This window comes from Tamandua tetradactyla, chromosome 5 (genome assembly GCF_023851605.1).
Source record: "Tamandua tetradactyla isolate mTamTet1 chromosome 5, mTamTet1.pri, whole genome shotgun sequence".
Lineage (NCBI taxonomy): Eukaryota > Metazoa > Chordata > Mammalia > Pilosa > Myrmecophagidae > Tamandua > Tamandua tetradactyla.
This window is the reverse complement of record NC_135331.1, coordinates 80,522,146-80,536,261: the sequence shown is the minus strand read 5'-3', so window position 1 is coordinate 80,536,261 and position 14,116 is coordinate 80,522,146. Positions and strand designations below refer to the sequence as shown.

Sequence of the window (14,116 nt, the reverse complement as noted above, 5' to 3'; positions counted from 1 at the left end):
CATCAAAGTGTTTTATGACATTTCAAAGATTTAACCATTTCAGAACAGTTTTTGTGGCCATTGGATTTGAAAGGATTTGACCAGGTGAAAGGTGGCCCCGCTGCCTGAAGGACACTTACCTGGCCGACTCCATGTGGACACTGGCTTTGGTGACCAAATGTCCGTTGACTCCTGAGGACTGAGGTGTCCTCATGGAGGACAGTTAACAACGTCATGTTACTTCATGACACTGATGCCCTTTTTAAAGTTAATGGAAGTTCCTTGTCTATCTATGCATCTATTTCCATGCTGTTATCTATGAGTTGTTACATGTAAGGGTCTAGAACTGCCTGGAGCACAATAAGTGTTAGGTAAGTGTTCACTGTTTTAACATGGAAAGAGTAGCAGTAGGCATGACCTCCAGTGCTCTTTGTACAAGGTGGCCTTCTCCCAGGCCTCTGCTTTCTCTTCCTCTTGTCTACCCCTGTATCATTGAGCATCGTCTCCATTTCCTTTCCATGTTTCTTGATCTGGACTAGTCTTATCTTCTCTATCCACATGAAAATGCTTTCTGGAAAAAATATATACAGCACTCTAGGCATGTACTCCAAAGTCAATCAGTAGGACTTAAAGCTATTTTTAACCTTGATTATATGAATGTATTCATTGGTTCTCTTTTCATTGCTATCACTATTATGCAAATCCCTGCATCCAGAACGAATTCACTCTGTGCTCCTCTGACCTGGAGGTTACCTCCTTTCATGAGGGATATTGACAATAGGGAAACTTCCCCAGGTATCCTCAGTCTCATGTGCATCCTTCGTGCCACTAGGGAAGTAAGTAGGATAAATTCAAATTGCTAGTCTTGCCAATCCTGAGCCCCAGACCAGGAACAGACTAAAATCCAAATGCAAATTACTAGAATTCTGCCATTTTGAATTTCTTCTTGTTTATCCATTTACAATCAACATTAGCACAGGACAAATCTCTAATGCCAAAAGCTGTTCTTAGAACTCAATGGCATAAATGGCCAAATTTCCATCTATACTTGTATTTGAACAATATTCACATTGAAACATTGTCTCTGTTGGTTACAGTTGGTCTGCTAGCAAACCTCAATGGGTTTTAGGTTCTTTGAGAGAACAGAAATCTTATGCCAAGCCCTCCTACACCTTTATCACACATCATCACATTCTTGTAGACCAGTGATGACATATTAGGGTATTGCTCAAAAACATACAAAGTAAGCTTAAAAAAAAATCAAGATTTGTTTCCAGAAAATTCAGAATACATTGTCATCTCACAAAACAGACTTCAGAGCCCAAGTCATCGATGAAAGTGCCTCCATTCTAAATTTCACAGCTTGTATCAAACATCAATTTGTGAAGGAAATATTTAAAGAGTAAGGAATGACATATTTCTTCACCATATTTGATTTTTATGAAGTTGAAATTGCAGATACCTTCATGTATGAAAACAGCCAGTTTCCAATAAATATAAATGTGTTGAGATTTTAGATACATTAACTGAAATCAGTTAAATGTAAACCTGAAATTGCTTTACAGTAAGTCATGAAGACAGAAACAAAAATCATCAGTATTTAGAATCCTGAAATAAATTCATTTTATGAGGCAAAATGCTCAGAAGCAAATTTTTTTTCATAGCAATAAAATAAAATTTTCCTCAGGGAGTCTGTAAAATTCCCTCCAAGTTCCTGATTGATAAGCCTTTACAAGAGAAAGACTACTTGTCAAGGTAGTAAGTCGCCTACTGACATATTCCATACAAAGCTTCAGTGTTTAATACCAAACTGCAGGGTTGTGAGTACAAAGACACCAATTATCCCAAAATGAATTGGGGAGAGTCCAGTTCAGTTATTAGTTCTTTAAGCCATGTCCACAGGGGACAGAGAGAAATGGAGATTTGGCAATCAGCTGGTTAATTTGATCACTGTCGACAACAGCACTGTGTAATTTAGGGCGGAAACATACCATGACCTGGTGTTCCTAATTTGCAACATTCATCAAATTAATCAAATAATTGCTGATTCTCAGTTTCACTGCACCCTGTAAACAGAGTCTGCGTAACAATGGTCACATTTTCACCTACAGTTACAAACGAAACATGACGTGACATTATCCAGGCATCTGTACCTCCTACACGGTGTTGCGACGCATTTTCTACACCAACATTCAACCATCTTCTCTCTGCCTGCGCGACCGTCAGCCTTCTGTACCCTCACCCTACCCTCTACCCTGGTATGAGCCTGACTCCTTGGACATCAAGAGAAGAAAAGTCTTCAACTGGGGCTCCCTCAGCTTCCCTAGCACATACACACAAACAATATTTGTAGTTGCATCAACCTATACCTCCTCTCAACAGGAGAGTTTTCTGTCTTCTTTTACAAAACTTTTAGCATCTTCTCTTGATCCTGGGGACTTTGTTCCATCTCCTTTATCATTTGCCTTTGACGGTGTGCAGATTCAGTCAACTCAAAATGTACATACAAGAAGTCCCTTGGATGAAAAGGCACCTTCTCTTCCAAAGTGTTTAAGTTAATAGGGCCTTTCTGGAACAGAGGTGGACCACAGGTTTCGAAGTGCCTTGAAAATGTTCACACCCTTTGACCCAAGGCATTCCTCTTCCAAGAACCAGTCCTAAGGAAATAGTACAAACTATGGAACAAGCTTTATGTTCAAAGATGTTCATAGCAGTGTTATGGGTGGGTGGACATTTATGAAGAGTTTTTAATGTTAGGAGAAAATATCATCAGCTAAGAAGGTCATGTAAATGGACAGTAGAGCTTACCTTTTAGGTCTAGCAGGTGAGCGCAATACTTGTATACCACTGACTCTGCAAATGACGTTGCTGAAACATGGTGAGGTCAGAAGTGTAGCTGTCTTATTCAGTGCTCTAACACAGTGCACATGTTGGTTAATGAATGAGAAGTTTTATTTCTGACTAATCAAAGCACATCACATGGAGAAACACTGATGGGAGGGAAGGGACACTTATCGAGCCAATTAAGATCAACTAAATCAACCTGGGTGATTCATGCAGTGACAGATGTAGTGCCAAATTCTCTACATGTGCAGAAGAGTCATTCTACAGTGATTCCATCTCTTCTCAACTGGGTAAAAATACACAGAGCAGATTAGAAGGGAACAGTCCAAATGTCAATAGTGTTTGAATTAGGGTTGTAGGATCATGGATGATCTTGTCTGATTTTTATAATTTTCTGTACTGTCCCAATCTTCTACACTGAGTATGCATTTTACTTATAATCTGAAATAAAGCTTAAAAATAAAACCCTGCCTTGACTCTACATATTTCTGTAGTGATTTTGTTTCGTCTCTTTGCAATGAAGCTTCTTTCGAGTCCTCTACATCTGTGGCCTCCACTTTCTCACCCTCGGAGTCACCTCTTGACTCACCACAGCACTAAAATCTCCACTATCAGGGTCACCAAAGACCTCAGAGTTGTTAAATCCAGTGGCCACGTCTCTGCCCCCACTGTACAGGTTGGCAGCAGTTAACAACTGTTGACCCCTACCACCTGCTTGGAATCCTGCTTTGAATTCCAGGACAGCACTCCAATCTTTCACCCTTCATTTGCCTCCCTTCTCCCCTCCCTCAACCCATTAAAAATGACAGTTGTCCTCAGGATTCTCTTCATAACTCTTCTCACTATAGCTTATCTTTAGGTGATCTCACCACACTTCTTTCAGCCCCTGTGTGCGAACTCTGTGAACTTCCTTCTCTAAGCTCCCTGCTCACATATACAACCACCTACTGCATGAACCACAAAAACCTCAAATTGCCATGTCCAAAAATGAAAATCTACTCTTCTATGGCCCTGATCTCTGTTAATTGGATGGAAACTGAAAATCTGGGATCCTTTTCCATCTCCCTCATTGTCCTAATACATATGAACTATCACCAAGGTTGTCAAATGCTTAACAAGTGCATATTTTCCTGAACACTTTATCTAATCCACTCATTTTACAGAGTACCTAAAGGTCTACACAACTTTAAAGTCTATAACTCTGAAAATTTATGATTCTATAAAATGAAATATTAATTTTTACCCAAGTTTTGAAGTACATAGATGAAAGACACTACTTCAATAAAAAGATAACTAAGAGATGTTGAGCTTCACATCTGAATAAAATACTTCAGGTCTCAAGATAAAATTATTTCCAAAGTAACATGTAGCAGTAGAATTGTAGAGTCAAAAGGCATGACATCTTAAATTTTAATAGATACTGTCAAGGGCCCGACAAAGACCTAACAACAATTTACACAGCTAAAGACAAGCTCTTATTTGATCTGATAGGCTCCATATATGGAAGGAATTAAAAGAACATGACATTCTACGTGCGACATGACTTCCAGGAGTGTGGACCTTCCTGGCAACATGGGACAGAAATCCTAGAATGAGCTGAAACTCAGCATCAAGGGATTGAGAAAACCTTCTCGATTAAAAGGGGGAAGAATGAAATGAGACAAATTGTCAATGGCTGAGAGATTCCAAACAGAGTCTAGAGGTTATCCTGGAGGTTATTCTTACGCATTAAGTAGATATCATCTTGTTATCCAAGGTGTAGTGGAGAGGCTGGAGGGAACTGCCTGAAAATGTAGAGCTGTGTTCCAGTAGTCATGTTTTTTGATGATGATTGTATAATGATACAGCTTTCAAAATGTGACTGTGTGATTGTGAAAACCTTGTGTCTGATGCTCTTTTTATCTACCTTGTCAATAAACGAGTAGAACATATGAAATAAAAATAAATAATAAGGAGAACAAATGCTAAAATAAATTTAGTTTGAAATGCTAGTGATCAATGAAAGTGAGGGGTACAGAGTATGGTAGGTATAATCTTTTTTTTCTTTTCTGTTTTCGTTTTATTTCTTTTTCTTTTTGTCTTTTTATTTCTATTTCTGAATTGATGCAAATGTTCTAAGAAAGGATGAATATGCAACTAAGTGATGATATTGTGAATTACTGATTATATGTTTTAATGTTTTATTTGCTTTGTTAAATTTCTTTTAATTAATAAATAAATTTAAAAAAAAAGAACATGACATTAAGAAATACTAGGCAAAGCCAAAAGCATAGATTGTAAATCCATACAAACCCCATCCCCACACATCCTCCATCCCCACTATATCCAGCAAAGAAGCCTAGTGCTTCAATTGTCCTCTGTATAAATAACAGGACTTAGGTGAAAGCTGAAATTCAGACTTCCTAAAGTAATTATTGGGAGTAAGACTTTGGAGATAAAAACCAAAATTTTCAATGTTTTCTATTTAAACTACAAAAATATATGTATACATAAAAATATGAATAATGAAGGCCATTGAAGCATAGTTTGTCCTAGTGGGGAAAAAAAAGGAAATTTTTCACTAGGGAATGGATTAAATGCATTTCTGATAATGCTCTGCAGCCATCAAAATGGAAAGTAGCATCAAGGAAAGAGGTCTCTGGCAGATTCTTAAGAAAAGCAAGGACAGGATGATATGAAGATGACAGTCCCGCCTGCACACATAACTGCTAGCGTGTCTGTGTGTGCACGTGCATGGTGACAAAGGAAAACGAGCGATAAACATCAAACCACCGTCCATGGCAACCCCCGGGGGGTGGCAGGAGAGGAGGGGACAGCGTTGAAAGGCCTCTACATCTTTACTCTGCACACTTATGGCAACTTTTGCAATGGCTTTTCCTGCATGAATTTTTATAATGGTTATGTAGTGTTTCTATAACTTTTTAACTAAAGTGTCATTAAATGAATTGCCACGACTCTGCCAATTCTTGAGCAAGGGAGCTGTGGGTGCCCAGGTCTCATGTCCCCTGTAAAAGGGCCAGAGATGCTGCAGCAGTGCCATCAGGTGAGCACCAGAGTGCTCCGTGATTAAAATATCCTTCCAGGCTGCCCCGATCGGATAATCCAGCTTTCAGGGCCATTCCCATACACCTCCACTCAACTGCCATCGTTTTACAGCACACAGCTTCAACAGGTCCCCAGGGACCCAACCCCCCAGGAGAGACCCTTTGCCAGGCACCTGTGTCCGAGAGCACATGCCACGAGCTGACACTGCTCTACCACTGGTGGGCGAGGAAGAAATATTTGTCAATGCATATATTGATCTCAAGTGGTAGCATACCTTCTCCCTAAAAGAGAGCAGTGCCAACCACAACGCTGTCAGTAGTGAAAATTCTCTCTCTCTCTAGAAGCCTGTGCAGGCTCCGCCCAAGACTGTGTGTCCCCATTTTTCTGGAGAGTGAATGCGGTCAGCTAAGGATAAGGGACTAGGAACCCGCCGTACAGGGCGCCATACAGGGTTTGTACGGCGTACAGGGCGCCTGGCCTTGTCATTGGGCCCAAAATCCAAAAGTGCTTTCAAATGGAAGGCTTTTTACAACTCATTCGTTCCCAAAACTGACCAGGCCTGAAAAGATGTGGTAGCAAAATCTGATCTGAATTGATGTGGAGCTGATAATAATCTTTATATCATTCATGCATTATAAAATACACAGGTTATTTTAAAATTATAATACGTCCATATCATGTCTTCAGTATCTTGGCTCCCTGGGGATGTTAAATCCATTTTAATACCGTTTCCAAAAGCCAGGGCTATCCTTTATAAAACATTCAAATAAGAAATAGAATTTATATGCTCTGACCCATAAGGGTTTGCAAGACATAGGATTCGAGTTCTCCTTATCCTGGGGAGTGGTGTGGATCCGAGCACACCCACTTACACACACGAGGTCCAAGGCCCACAAAGCACTAACAAAGCATCATGACCCAGAGAAAGAGTGACCAGAGATAAAGAGATGCAGGCGGAACAATGTTCCACGGGGGGGGGATGAAATGGCTTTAAAGCTGGGTTGTGAAAGATAAACCATAACAAAAAAGAGAAGAAGAAAAAATGAACAGAATAAAGAAATATTAAAAAAGAAAAAAACTGGGTTGCGGTGAAAGATGTACAATTATGTACATTCACTAAAAATCACCAAGATGTTAAAAAACAAACCCTTGTTTTGCTCACATCTGATGCTATACCTTTTGGGAAGCATGGATCAAGAATAATTATGTTTATCTGGGTGGCTACTACCACTGAGTTAGTAGGTAAATGCCATCTTGTGTCACTGCAGCATTTTCTGCCATAGAAATTTAGAAATAATTCAATGTCTATCAACAGGGCAGTGGTTCAACAAGATGAAATGCACCCCTACTATAAAAGACTATGCAATTCTAAAAAACAAATAAATAAAAATGAGGAATGTGTGTTGACGTGGAAAGATCCCTAAGATGCAGTGTTAAGTGAAAAAAGCAAAGAACAATAGTGACTAGCAAAATTTAAATCTAATGCACACGGGTACACATATTAAACCACATATAGCTGACCTCTGGGGAAGGAAGATTGAGGCAAGGGGTATAAAAGAGGACTTTTATTTTTAAATATATTCCTTTGCAGTACTTGAATTTTTTCACCACAAGCATATACTACTTTTGCCTTTTAAATACAATGTTTAAATGCTCTTCCTGGCCCTTGACTAAATAGCTCTCCTCAGCCAGTCCTGCCGCCAACAAGGCCATGCTTTCCTCAAAAGAAGACTAAAGGAAATTACTTTGAACCCCATTAGCAGGAAGGATTAACAGAATTCTCCATCACCCAGCAGTTTAACAGTGTCCAAGCTTAACAGTGACAGAGACAACACAGCCCACTCCTGCACACTCCACTTTACCACTCATTTTCTTTGATACTGCTTCATTTGATCCTCCTGCCAATCCTGTGAGGCAACATGACAGCCCTATTCTGGAGGGGACGCTGGGGCTCGAGAGCTGGCGTCACCTGCCCACGGCCACCCAGGTCGCAGGAGCGGGGGTAGGGCCCCCAGCCGCAGTGGGGTTTTATCCAGCCTCATCAGGGACAGCGTGAAGCCCAGTGGTGTCCCTGAGTCACATGGGACTCTGAAGGCCTTATGAGTCATCAGAGAAACATTTAATTATACTTGGTTCGCAGTCGGGCTTTGCCTGTACCTCAGCTGTGTCACAGTCCCGGGAGAAGCTTAGCGTGCACTGCACACCCCTCAGCCTGAGGAAGAATGTCTGACCAACTGGAAAACCTTTGGCCACGCTGACCTTGCAAAACATACCCTTGGTTGACCCCCTTGGCTGCGACATTCTTCCCTTAGAGAGGAAGACGCCCTGTCCACTCTGCCCCTCCTCCAAGACCCCCATCTTCTTCCGGGGTTGCCCCCTTCCCGCAGCAGCAGCGCCCGAGGGTGGAAGTGACAGCCTTGCCCCCTCCGTGCCCTCCTCCTCCAGCCCCTGCAGTGGCGGACTCTCCAGGACATCTCCTGGTTGCCCCTCCCTCACCTGCTGGGCATTTCCGCAATGTGGGAGTGGACGAGGAAATGAAACCAAGTCTGCACTCAGAATCAAGGTTAACAGCTTTGAGGGAGAGCGAATTGGGGCTTTAACCTTGGGAGACATTTCTCCGTGGCCCCAGCAGACTGCCCCAGCAACGGGAATGTTCCATGTGTCAGCTCAGCTGGCCCCAGTAAACACAGACCTAAGTTTTCAATGGGGAAGACAAGCGATGAAGCTCTGGGGTGGGAAACCAGAGAGCCCATGCCAGAAAGAAAGAGGTAAAATCATGTCACTTTGGAATCAGACAAATAGAGGTTCTAAACCTATGTAAATTAGACTCTTACAAGTTGCGTGATTTGGGATAAGATTCTCATATGCCACACCTCAACTTCCATCAAGGTGGAGTGGTGCCCACCTTGAGAGTAGCGTTGAAAGATAATCTACCATCCCTGGCTCATAGTAGCTGCTTACTAAAACATGTCAACCTTACTTCCTGGTTCTGCCACAGAAAGGAGAACATGAAATAGGCAATGCCTTCCCAGATCCTTCTAGTCTAAAAGTTTATGATTCTGTTACATAAATTAGCAAATTGCTTAAAGAAAATGTTTAAATACGCAGGATTACAGCTGACAATGTGACTTCATTTTCATGGCAAGCCCACAGGACTCGAGAGATGAGAATTCACTCGGGCCCTGTCCCAGGCCCCTTCTCCAGCTCTCCAGGCCACCACTGTCTGCTGACCAAGTCTCTCCAGCAGACCACAGCTTGCCACGGGAGGCACAACCCGGCTATACGCGAGACCGTGTGCACTGCCGAAGGCATTAACCACAGCCCTTACATTACTTCTTCTTAAACATTTTTTTCCCTGTATTGATAAAAATAGTACCTGCTTTCTGAGTGTTGCGATGGGCAGAAAACAGAGAAGAAACCTATCAACAATGACTTCACAACGCAGCTGTGAATGCTTCCATCTCTTCAGGTTTTTTATTTATCTATGCATATTCCTTCTTATACAAATGAACTCATTACTGCATGCTAAATGGCTGTTTTACTTAGGGTTTTAACAACCACCAAAACACCATGTAAAGGCCCTCCGCAGAGCTCCCAGGACTTGTGAAGGCAGAGGCCATCAGTCAGGAGCCAACCCAACCACACACCTCAGCAAATCTTCTAAAAGCCCCGAGGGAAAAAGAGTTCCAGAGAAATTGAGGGTCACTCCACTTAAGCTTCTTGATTTTCAGAGGACTTTAAAGCTACTCCCGAGACACAGTTCTCCCACTAGTTCTTGGCACGATGCGGATGTGAACAGATGGGGTGGGGCAGGAAACCACCAGGCAATGGAGTAAAGCACTGACAGGGCATGAAGTGGAGGTAAGAATTCATGTTCCTGGAGCAGCTGCAGTAGAAAAGCAAAGCCTTCCCAAGGCCTGCAGTTCCTCTGTGGATCCTCCTGAACCAGACAGGACCAGCGGGCCAGAGAAACTGGCCATCCTTACCTTGAAGGCCTCTGCCTCCCAAGAAGAAACCCCCAGGCTGGAGGATCACAGACGAATGCAGCCACGAGTTTTCTGTGGGCTGTAAGAAGCAGAACAATATGTAAGAATAGGAGATAAATTAGGATAACTTAAAGTTTAACAATGGCAGTATCATTGATAAGCCAGTTGCCAGGAGATCCTAGAAGCCTGTTTGGGGCTGATCTGTAGCAGGGGGTGATAGGAGCTGGGATGGTGGTAGAAGTGTTTTGTTTAAAAAATAACATTGCAGAATCGCTTTTCCTTTCAAAGTTGGCCTCTCAGACCAACAATGAAGCAAAACCCAAAATTTCTTTCCCGCTTAAAAGCGTCTCTGATACTTGTCTGCTAAAACTTCAAATGCAGTAGCCTACCCAAGGAAAGAGTGGTGTTGGTCAGGGGATTGCAATGAGAGACACTTTTATCCACCTGTCGCATCAAGGCCACTGTGTGTCTCATGAAGGAGTTCGTGTTGCACTGAGAACCAGTCTGGGTGGTTCAGGTGGAAGTGGGCTCCAGGGCAGGACAGGGTGGCCAGCCCTGTGGACTGCCCGGGAACAGCGTCTGTGAAGCCATATGCTTGGTCCCTTTATTTCTCCTTCCTTCACTTGGTGCCAGCTGTACATGGTCAAAGGGCCAAGGTGGCATTAGGAGAAAAACAATTTCACTTCAGTTAACTCTTCTCTCCTAGGCTGAGTAGACTAATGGAATCAGTCTGCCTGGAGTGTATTGATCCTCATTTTCCAGTAGTACCATGTCCTGGAGGTTAGCACCTATCTGAAAATTCTCTCGTCTTTGTCATTATTTTGCATCTCCTATTTTGTAGCAACCTCGTACATTAGACTAGGACCCAGAGTGAACCAGGGAACAGGCGTGGCAGTGCTAAGTGTTCAAGGAGCAGGATACATACAACCTACACTCAGTGTTCAGAGAATGGGTTATAGATATTCTATACAGATGACTATATATACATGATGATGATAAATTAAGAAAAAAAGAAAGAAAGAGAACAAAAGAAAGAAGAATGGTAAATGTAGAAAATCTTCATGTCTAGGGGGATAGAGGTATGTTGGAATTCTCTCTATGGGATTTGTGCTATATTTGTACTGTTCTGTAAGAGTGAAGGCATTTCAAGATAAAGTTTTAAAAGTTATAAAAGGGTAAAAGTTTTCATCTCAGGTGGTTATATGTACACTTATATGAATTACACAAATAGATGTAATGACAGAATTAATTTACTGGTTTCTTGTTACTCCAGAAAAGTCATTCAAAGATTTAACTACACACTAGGTAAGACTCTACTCCAGATCTGAAGATGTGTCTTTCAACTTCAGTTTTCAGTGTCTTACTGGCCCTTTAGTCTTCTCCCTTCTCAGAGGTCAGCGATGCTCTCCTTCAGGGGCACATCCTGGACGAATGTGCTAAGGTGGTTGCCAGGAGTCTCTCCACATAGGTGATCTACAAAGCTGGAGAAGATGTGAAAAACCCAAAAAGCACAGCTATGGCAGCAGGTAGGATGAAACAGGTGGAGACAGAAACAAGCTGTGTCACTTGATTGGGGGAAGGTTTCCTTGCCCCCAACATTTCATCCTCCAACGACCTAAATTTTGCCCCTCCTTTAAGGCTCTTCATTAAGGCTTCCCCAAGCCTACTCTAACAGAAATCCCTTCCTCTTCAGAATTCCCAGTGCTCTTACTGCTGGCACTAATTAGTAATGCCAGTGCTCTGTATTGTTGTTCATTATGCCCCATCCTTTTACACAAAGTATTCCCTCCCTAAAATTAAGAGCCTTGTCTTCGATTTTGAAAAATACCCACAGTCATCAGGGCAGAGCTTGAAAACGGGAAGCTCAGGAGGATTCAGAGTCACCTGTGGGGACATTCCCTCACTCCTGACCTCCCGCGACCCCGCTGCTTCTGCTCTCACCCTTGTATTTCCTTATCATCTGCTTTCTCTTTCCTAACCTCTCTCTCTCTCTCTCCATCCAACAGGGAAACACAATTTCCTTCTAGTTCCAGCTCTTCTAAGTGCCCAAGTCCCCAAATGCCTTTTGTCTTTCAGTGTTACCTCATAACCCCTTTATTCACAGGGGACGGTCCAGTGGGCTCGAGGGCTTGCCCGTGGAAGCACGGCACCTCTCGGAGGCACAGTCCCTGCTGCTCAGCTCAGTCTGGAGGCCACGTTTCTCACTCTGGGTGACTGCTTCCTCTCAGGAACCGGACCTCCAGGGCAGTGGTCCGGCACAGTGCATCAGCTCTAACTGTCACGATCTCAGTCCTAACTGCCACCCACACTCACATTCTCTCCCACGGGGCTCCTGGGTACCGAGCCAATCAGAGGCCCTGGTGGCTGCCTGTCCACTGCTCTCGGCATTCTGTGGCAGTCACAGGGTGTCCACAAGGAGCACAGAGAGGACCATGTCCACAAGGAGCACAGGGAGGATCGTGTCCACAAGGAGCACATGGAGGAGCATGTCCACGAGGAGCACAGGGAGGACTGTGTCCACAAGAAGCACAGGGAGGACCGTGTCCACGAGGAGCACAGGGAGGATCGTGTCCACAAGAAGCACAGAGAAGACCGTGTCCACGAGGAGCACAGGGAGGACCGTGTCCATAAGGAGCACAGGAAGGATCGTATCCATGAGGAGCACAGAGAGGACAGAGTCCACAAAGACCACAGGGAGGACTATGTCCACAAGGAGCACCGGGAGGACTGTATCCATGAGGAGCGCAGGCAGGACTTGTCCATGAGGAGCACAGGGAAGACTGTGTCCAAGATGAGGCGCACAGGGAAGATCATGTCCATGAGGAGCACAGGGAGCACTGTATCCACAAGGAGCACTGGGAGCACTGTGTCCATAAGGGGCACAGGGAGGACCGTGTCTGTGATGAAGAGCACAGGGAGGGCCGTGTCCACGAGGGGCACAGGGAGCACTACTGAGAGGGAGCAACTGCTCAGGCTGATGAATTGGAGTCTTGGTGCTGACTTATTCCAAGCCTCCTGACCAAGGAATGGAGAAAACCCTGGGAAATTGAGGTAGATACGTTTTCAGTGGGGGCTTGGAAGTCATGTCGTGTGGTACAACACTTGAAAGAAGACTTTTTTTAATAAAGGAATTTGCTTTTTATTATTGTTTTGGTTTAATGATGGAGAGCTTTGTTGAAAAGGATATATCGGCCAATTCTTGTTACATTTTGGTTGCCTTTCAATGTCTGTCTGGAGGCCAGTGTTGACTGTAACAACTTGTGTGCATTCGTGGTCACCCACCCTCCCAGGTGGCCTATTATAGCTCCACCCCAGTGATGGGTTGAAAGCTCCAACAACAGCAATATTTTATTGCTGAATCATCCCTTCTTAGCGGCTATTTAATAATATTTTTTAAGAGGGCCCTGTATTGTTCTGTTTAGCTCATTTGGGATTCCTAATATCACATTACATCTGGGGAGTCTTTGTTTCCTCAAGGTGAATAAAACAAAAAAAGAACAAAAAACAGAAACCCCCATATTACTGGCCTTTCTATTTGCTGTCACAGCAGGCAGGTCTCTATGCAGAGAACAAAATAGTAACATGGATCACGTCACATTAAAATGGGGCATCTAATTATTGTGTGTAGGGGCAGTTCATGAGAGGTGTCCATAGGTGATTGGATGCATTTGGGTTTGGAAGGCTAACAGGGAGAGAAACAAGGCCCTTTACTTAGAAGCAGTGCAGGCAAGTGGGAGCCTGGAGACCCCCACACCGCTCCACGGCTCCTCATGGCACTAAACCTAACCAGCAGCTGGGCATGCCTGGCAAGCCACCCAGCTACACAGCCCATTGCCAAAGGGAGTCCCTGAGTGTGCAGTGCTTCTCACTGGTTCAGTTTAGCAGTCACTGCAAACAAAAAGGACTTGCATGTATTTACCACTGATTATGTGAAATAAAAAGGCTTTGAAACTATCAAAGTTTATTAGCCCCCCCTCTACACCATGCATTGTACCAGGCACTGAGGATACAAAGGTAAGTAATAAACCTCCCCAATCCTTGGAAAACTCCACCTCACAGCAAAGATAGACCCATATACACTTAACCATAAAGCAAAATGATGTGTTGAAACAGGAATGAGCAGATTCAGGAGCCCATGTCTGCGAATGACTCATTTGTCCAGTCTGAAGGCAATGAACGGGGAGGGGAAGACCCCATAGATGAAGGGGCATTTGAGCTGGGCTTCCAGAGAGGATGAGGAGTTCGGCAGGTAGAGGAGAGCA

The 14,116-nt window shown here is 43.5% G+C and overlaps 1 long non-coding RNA gene across 4 annotated transcripts in view; it reads right to left on the bottom strand.

Moving 5' to 3' along the window:
- The window catches only part of LOC143684290 (uncharacterized), a 54,117-nt gene extending 41,941 nt beyond the window's left edge, over positions 1–12,176 (bottom strand). For 3 of the 4 annotated variants that reach the window (XR_013175956.1, XR_013175957.1, XR_013175955.1), the window contains exons 1-3: positions 11,937–12,176; positions 11,157–11,335; positions 9,855–9,933 (exon numbers count right to left, since the gene is read on the bottom strand). This is a non-coding gene — a long non-coding RNA (uncharacterized LOC143684290). The remainder of the gene's footprint in view (positions 1–9,854; positions 9,934–11,156; positions 11,336–11,936) is intronic. The other variant, XR_013175958.1, reaches the window with a different exon arrangement.
- Between the last annotated feature and the right edge of the window lie 1,940 nt (positions 12,177–14,116).